Genomic DNA, 8,354 nt, shown 5'->3' on the forward strand with positions numbered 1-8,354 from the left:
TATCAATGTGAAATCTAAGTACACTATCCACTGTTTCTAATTGTTTCCAAGTTTCTGTTAGGTTATAACTTAGCTTCTAGTTACTAAGTCTAGTATGTGTCGTGCCTATACGTGCAACTAAGTTTAGTCAAATCTAGAACCGACTCGAATTTTGACGGTTGTCACAGTCTCCCCGGTTGAAAGAATTTTGTCCCGAAATTCAATTCGTGACGCGTTTTATTAGAACTCAGTTGAATACAATTGTATACTTGGAGAGATGGTGACTTGAAGATCTCTTTGATTATTTTGGGTTAATTCCTCAAGGGAAGAGCCCAACTCTTTAGCTATAATAAGATTAGTTCTCCCTAATTCGAGTTCTACAGTCTATATTGTGGGAAATTAGGATCATGGAAATCATGATCCAACCATGGCGACCTAAACGAAAATATTATCTAATTAGATATTATATGAATTAAGAGAGCGCTATAAGTTTGGCTGAAGCACCAACTACATTGAGCGTTAAATCGACATTGATCCTTAAGTTGCATTCCAAATCAGCACTAAGTGTAAATTCGCCACCTAATAAAGAAGAGATTAGAGACAATTTGCTCACTTTCGTGTGGGCTACTAAATATGGAAAAGATATATTCCGAAATAAGAAAGGGGTAGCACAAATGAAATAGAAACAATCGAGGGTAAGTTCCTAAAGATACGTGCTAAGGGTAAGCAACGAAGTTTTGGTTCATTTCAAACGTAAAGACTATTTAAGTGTCGTCTACAAAATAAATTACGAAATGACTTAGGATCTTCGAGGATATAATTACTACTACGGTTACTCTTATAATAATAGAACCATTTTCGAAGAGTATATATATTTAGAGACTCATTTTTGCGAATGGAGGCGATGAAAGTTTATGATAAATTGAATCACATTGTGTAGATAGCATTTTGAGCGTTTAGAAATGATAAGAATTCCCACTATTATTAAAATATATAATAATTCCATGAGAATGAAGATACATGAGTGATGATTAATCGAGGTAGTAAAATAAATAAAAGATAAATTAAAGTTAAAGGTTTAAGTCATCAACAAGGGAATTTATATAAAAATATTTAGATTACTCTATTGAAAAATGGTTTAATTGTTTACGTCAAAATAATACAAGTTTAAAAGGAGTTAGGGTATTTATCAAAACAAGTTTGAGAGTTTAGGAATTCACTGGAGATGCAAAGTAGAATGCTATTTTAAAAAATGTGTAAAAATATCGATCATTGAAAATAGTGCATTCTTAATTTACTGATTCTACAAAAAACAATCATCTGAAGGATAGATAATCATAACATTTAAAACTTTTTATGTTTTTAAAGAAAAGAAGAAACATAAGAAAATGTGTTCTTTCACATATATTTTCTGGATTTAGAAAAATGATAAGAACAAGGGTATTCATCTTGTGTATTAACTGTAAGGAAAGAAATAAAATGAAAATTGCACTTTAAATGAAGTTTTCGAATTTAAAATGAAAGAGCATTTTAAATAAGGATTACTTGTTACGGTAGATTTCAGAATAGAAACAAAATATATATGATAAAAGTCGTAATTGAATATATCAAAGTTGACTAAATCAAAATTATGCCTCACGACTATACACGTATTAATCGCTCATATTGACAAGGTTAGACTTATAGTCTGTATATATGCGTATGAACAAGGTATCAAGAGAAGAAAAATAGACAATAACAAGGTTAGACCATGTATTATATTATTATTATGGGTGTGCGAGATCTAAAGTCAGATAGAGAGCAATAAATAAAGTGTGGGGGAAAGAAATAGAAGGTAACGGCAACAATGATTGCTATTGTTAAAATTTTAAGAACAATATCTATAGGTAGATTTAAAACCAGGTCGAGATATATTTCAAACATCACTCTTTGATGTATTTTGATGGTTACATAGAAATGCAGAAGTTTTAAAGTGTTTGCTAAGGTTTGCTAAAAATTCATGAGTTATATATTAAGTTAAACTTCATTTGTGAAAAAGAAGAAGCACTACAACTGTTAACTGGAAATTTGACAGTTTTGACCTCTTAGACAGGAGTTCAAAAATGGTTAAAACGGATAAAGTAACACTCAATATATTTAAAAGAATAATTACATTTTATTAAAAGTGTAGAAGTGAACACTAAGTTTTGAAATGCTGTTAATTTTAGAAACTTTATAGATTACAAAACTAATTTGAAATAAAATAAACAAATGAGGTGTGTTGGAAATTTAGGAATTAGAGATATCATAGAAACATGTGTGAAGTAGAAAGTTACAGAAAGATCATAATGGATTTTAAGAAAGCACATTTAAGTAAAATATAGTGCCTAGATGAGAAAGTGGTCAAAAGAGCCCAAAACAAAAGTGGTTTGAAAGATCCGATGAAGCTTTTACACATAATATGAACTTCAATGTCATATGTTTAAGTTTTATATCATAGAGTTTAAACACTTTTATAAAAGAAAATGTTTCTAGGTTTTTTTTTCAAAAACGTGCCAGAATGGTAAGCAAGGTTTAAAATGGTTTATATGACCTTAAAAGCACATCTATCCATTGAAATGGATTTGAAATGAAATTGAAATAGCAATGTTAAAACCAATATTGGTTAAACTGAGTTTTGAAGAAAAGTGTTAAGTTAAAGCAAGTTGTCAAAAGATTTTTAGCGAGAATATGACTTACATTGTTAGGAAAGGTCTAGTAAGTAGTATGAAGTGGTTATAAAATATTTTATCGATGATAAGTAAAACCGATGAAGCGAAATAACTTTTCGATGGAAGATTAAGAAGTAAGGAATAAGTATATTGGTATAGCTGATCGTACCTAAATACTAAGGAGAGTACAAGGAGAGTCTAAGGCGAGTACCAGTGTCTTTTCCCCAAAATAAAGGGCAAGAAAAATTGTTTATAAAACGTTTTATCGTGTCAATGCAGTTTCCGACCTTTTATAGAGGTCAAAGGGATATCCCATGTTAAGTTTTAAGCTCAAGGTGGAAACAACCTAAAGTAAATTCGTAGTGTAGTAGAGAAGTCTCATGTATTGGTAGCAATGGGTTAAACCTCTGTGTCTCCTCGTGAGTTGAATCGAGAATGCTCACCAATGGTATTCATGTGACTATTCGTGGAAACTCGTATACCTCCAAATGCGATGCTCCAATTGTCTCCCGTGTCGGTATTGGAACGCTTTCTTAGTTGTAACTCTAGTACGAAGATGATGAAGATGTATTGAGGAATAATTGGTATAGGTTTCGACTTAAGATTATTACTAGTGTATATCTAGCTACTAACCTTACATCTAAATTCAATAGCTACCGAGGAATACTCATTCTCAGTACTAAGTGCATTGCTCTTAGAGTGGCTAGTGATATAACCTAAGTGGTTAACCTAGCACTTGATAAGGGATAAGAATATTTCTAAATAAAGGCATTGTTATAAAATTGCACTTAGTTTCTAAGTGTATCTATATGAATGCCTATAATATGCAATGCCCGTACGCACACCGAAAAATTTTGTTTTTCAAAAGTTTAAGTTGAAAATTGTTTTGAACATAATTCTACTATAACCGTTTCCAGCCTCACATTAACTTTCCTTAATTAAGCATAGTTGGCCAGGCTATACTTATTTAAAGTCCAATAATGCATACTCGAATTAGTTATACCAATAGTATGTTCAGTACTTTAAAAACATTTTGAATTTTTTTTGGCTATAGTTGTGGTTCTCCAAAGGAAAACTGGTATTCTCTATAACCTTCGGCTCTGATACCATTTCTGCACACCCCGCTAAAGAGGAAGTACAGGGCGTGGCAGTACAAAGGGTTTCAAAGCAAAAGATAAAGACAACACCAACCATAGTATTAAAAAGCATTACAAATTTACAATGGGTTTGAACAACTTTTAAAAGAAATTACAATGTGAATTGAAATACAACACATGCGCATGCTCATAAAATTGATGTATCCCTAAGTGTCACTTACTCGATGATTCCTGAAAAAGCATGTAAAACAAGTGTCAAGTATAAAAATAGTTGGTGAGTACTCACATGTTTATAACATAATATAGTTTGAAATCATGATAATCAGAATATTGATAACAGTTTCCATAAACAATGTTCATTTTTAAAATAAGTAAATAAGTTTTCATGAATAGAAGTTCGTTGCTAAAGCGAGTAATAAAGTTTCCATAGAGAGAAATATATTGCAAAAATGAGTAAATAAGTTTGCATAAACAAAGTTCATTGTCATCATGAGAGATAAAGTATGTTGCCCAAATGAGATGCAACGTTCATATTCTCATGGGAAATAGAGTTTCCATAAATAGAAATATATTGAAAAAATGAGTAAATAAGTTTGCATAAACAAAGTTTGTTGTCATCATGAGAGATAAAGTATGTTGCCCAAATGAGATGCAACATTCATAATCTCATGGGAAATAAAGTTTGTTGCTAAAACGAGATACAAGGTTCGTATGTGCATAATGATTATACCATGAGTTCACAACCAAAGCCAAATGACCGAGGGTGTCCTCTTCTATGTATATCACTAACATAAGGAAATATGCTAAAATGCACTCAAGCGAATCGTGCGAGTGAGGAGTTTCCTACCTCCTAATAGCGCTATCCATAATGACCATGGGCTCAAATGAGTTAATGAGTTGTGTGAACTGATTCAAGGGACTTAAATGCGATAAGGCTTCATGAGTTAACAATAGCATACACATACACAACAAAATATAGCAACCAAGTTTGATACAAGTCAAATAAAATACAACGAATAATAAACAGTTTTTCGGACATGCTTTTCCACCCCAAAACATAAAAACCGAAAATAAGGGAAGTCGTGAATACTCACAATGCGTTGAGATGATGCAAATGATGCCTTGATCTAAGTTCCACTTGTACCACTACCGAATCCTACAATAATGGTATATGCTAGTGCATCTGTAATCGAAATCTAACACTAGTATACCTACTACTACAATAGAGTTATGCAAATATTACGTCGAAATTTAATATTGTTAAGTTACAAACATTTTTTCTGAAATGGTAAATTTTATAACTCATGTGATTAAGAACATTTTGGATATTATTTTCCAGATTTTTGTAATATTAATTGGGGGTATTTCAATACATTTAAAGGTGTTTTAAACTCCTAAAATCCAAAAATACTATCAAACAGTTTCCAAAATTCATCAAAATTTACATTTTCGTTCCAATTATAGTAGAGGTCTTCCATAAATTTTCCCTTGAATTTTTGAATTTTTGATGTGATTAACTATTATTCCAAATTTTTAAGCCTTCATAACAATATAAATACGTGAAAATTAGTATCCAGATGATAAAAAATCCCAAAATTTTTATAATACTGCCATTAAACATACTTAAATAGGTAAAAATATAAAAATGGGTTTCTAAATAGTTTAACCTTATTTTATGATTTTTGTGCATTTATTCTAACAAAAATGGAAATAAATAGAAAACAGTTTTCAAAATTGCCCAAAATTTTTGTAGCACTGTTATTATACATATGTAAGTTGAGAAAAATATAAAATATATTTTTCAATTAGTTTTGCTATTTTTCGTTGTTTTATTCTCTTGAATAATCATTAATTTGTTAATAATTATCAAACAGTTAAAGTAAATTACCAAATTTTTTGTAAAATTCATCTACAATGTAGATAATCCGGGAAAAATACCAATGGTGATTTTTATATACTGTAATCCGATTTGGTGGATTTAAGTGTATTTAATCTTAGAAAATAGAAGAAAAATAGCATACTGAATATAAAAATTATCCAAATTTTTATTTAGAGTTTTAATATATTATAAGGTCTTCTGATAAATTTTCATGAATTTTGGATGTGTAGAACTATTTTTCCCATTATTAGTCCATTATAAATACAAAAATTGGGAAAATAGGTATGCATTATGAATAATTCTGAAAATATTTTTCTGAGTATTCCACAAGAGGTAATATCTGCAAAAAATCTTAGATAGCCTTTTCACATTCCCTAAAGTGGTTTTATGATTTATTTGAATTAAACAAAAAGAAAATTCAAAACCTTACCAAACTATAACCAAAATCGATGAAACTTACTAAGATGTCATCAATTAATTTAGGGGTAATCCACGAATTTACCTAGAATTTATAGACCTCAGAAATTATTTTATATGATTTATTGCCCTATTTTATTGCAATAATTATTATAATTCGAGAAAAGTGAACTAATTTCTGAAAATTTACAGACCATATTATTTTATTGGTGGGATTCTTGAAAAAATCGGATTTGATCAGAAAAGAGTTTTAGATATTTATTTGAGAATAAATCATTTATGAACATATTTGAAAGCTTTTAACAACAACCTTTGATCATCTAGCATCTAAGCTTGAAGATCATCACATGCATGTTAGTTTGAAGACCATTCATGAGTTTGAAATGTTCAAAATTCGTTTTTGATAGAAAACTTTGGATGCATGTGGTGTTTTTCCACCAAAACATGTAGAAAATGCATTTCCTTGATTTTGACTTAGGTTTAGGTCATGGGACTTCACCATCTACAACATGCATGTTGTTTTTGGATGAAATCCTACCACCATCATCATCAAAACTATGAGTAGGTGCAAGTGTTCATGATTTTACAATACAATGGAGTAGAAGAAGAAGTAAGTGTAAAAAAATAACAAAACTTGAAGGAAAAGTGAAGTAGAAATCGATTTTACCTTCAAGAACACCACAAGATGGTGAAGATTTTGAGTTTAAGGAGTGTTATTGAGTCCTATTCTCTGGAAAATTCGTGGTTTAGAGGGTGGAGAAGATAGAGAACGAAGTTGGTGTTAGAGAGTGTGAGAGAGAGTGAAGTGTGGAGAAAATGAGAAATGATTTATATTTTTGGGGAAATAGAGTATTAGGGTTTTCAAGTAAGAGAGAGAGGATAGTGGTCCGAATTTAAGAGGTTTATTACCATATTTTTCTCTTTTTTATTTATAAAATTTAAATCTTTTATAAAAATATCAACTATTTATAAAATATGCAACTTAACCAACTTTTTATGCATAAAACTCTTGATTTTTGATTTATAAATTAAGGGTAATGTTAATGAGTTAAAATTTATTTTCTTTGAATGCATTTTCAAAATTTTAATTATTATAAAATCATATTATAAGGTTCATAACTATTTTTATAAAATTTTTAGGGTTAAATTTTATAAATTTAGGTTTTTAGGGCATTTAGGGTTTTTGAGAGTTTGTAAATCTTTGGATATTGAAATAAATAGAATCTTTGAGACTTCAAATTATTTTTGTGTTTCCTAAATCTTGTTCAAGTTAGAAATAATGTTTGTAATTTATTTTTATCGGTTTATTGGCATTCTATGTAGTGATTCCGAGATTCAAACGAAATTGAGGAATCAAGTATACTAGCCCTAGTTTTCAACTTTAACTTAAGTTCCTACGAGACTCGGACCAAATTTATACCACTAGGTCAAGTGCATGATGCGTGTATATGATTCATGAAAAGGTGTTCGCGTCAAAGAGCGACCTGAATATGGATAGTTACTACAGTTAAGTAGTTGTAGAATTCACATATCAATGTGAAATCTAAGTACACTATCCACTGTTTCTAATTGTTTCCAAGTTTCTATTAGGTTATAACTTAGCTTCTAGTTACTAAGTCTAGTATGTGTCGTGCCTATACGTGAAACTAAGTTTGGTCAAATCTAGAACCGACTTGAATTTTGATGGTTGTCACAGTTTAGGTGGGTTGCACCTGATCATACATCGGCTTGGAAGGAGAACGAAGCATTTCCTTAAAAGGGATATGGATACCTTCCTTGACACAACGCGTTTTAAAGTCGTGAGGGTAGCAGATACCATAAGAACTCTGCAGTTAAGCGTGCTCGGGCGGGAGTAGTATCGGGATGGGATACCCCCTGGGAAGTCCTCGTGCCGAGTAGCCCAAAGTGGACAATATTGTGATACGTGCCAGAGGGGGATGTTACAATCACTACTGTCATTTTGACTATCTTTGACACTTACATGATCGAAATCACAAACTTTCGAAGTTGATGCTTGATCAGTGTCAAAGATGTGACATTAATGACAGACAACTGAGAACAATCGATAGATTCTTCTTCCTCAATTTCACTAGTTTCGCTAACATTATCATAATTATATTCGATATCAGCAAAATTAGAGTGAGAATCAGATTTTGAATTCTCAGTTCTTTTCAAAATCTTTATTTGTTCATTCTTGGTTAAGGTTTCGTTCACAATGTCAACTAATTCATTAGCATCCAAATATTCATCTATTTTCACAATTCCATAAGCAAAGCTATTATCAGGAACTTT

This window comes from Lactuca virosa, chromosome 1 (genome assembly GCF_052849685.1).
Source record: "Lactuca virosa cultivar CGN04683 chromosome 1, Lactuca_virosa_CGN04683_v6, whole genome shotgun sequence".
Classification (NCBI taxonomy): Eukaryota; Viridiplantae; Streptophyta; class Magnoliopsida; order Asterales; family Asteraceae; genus Lactuca; species Lactuca virosa.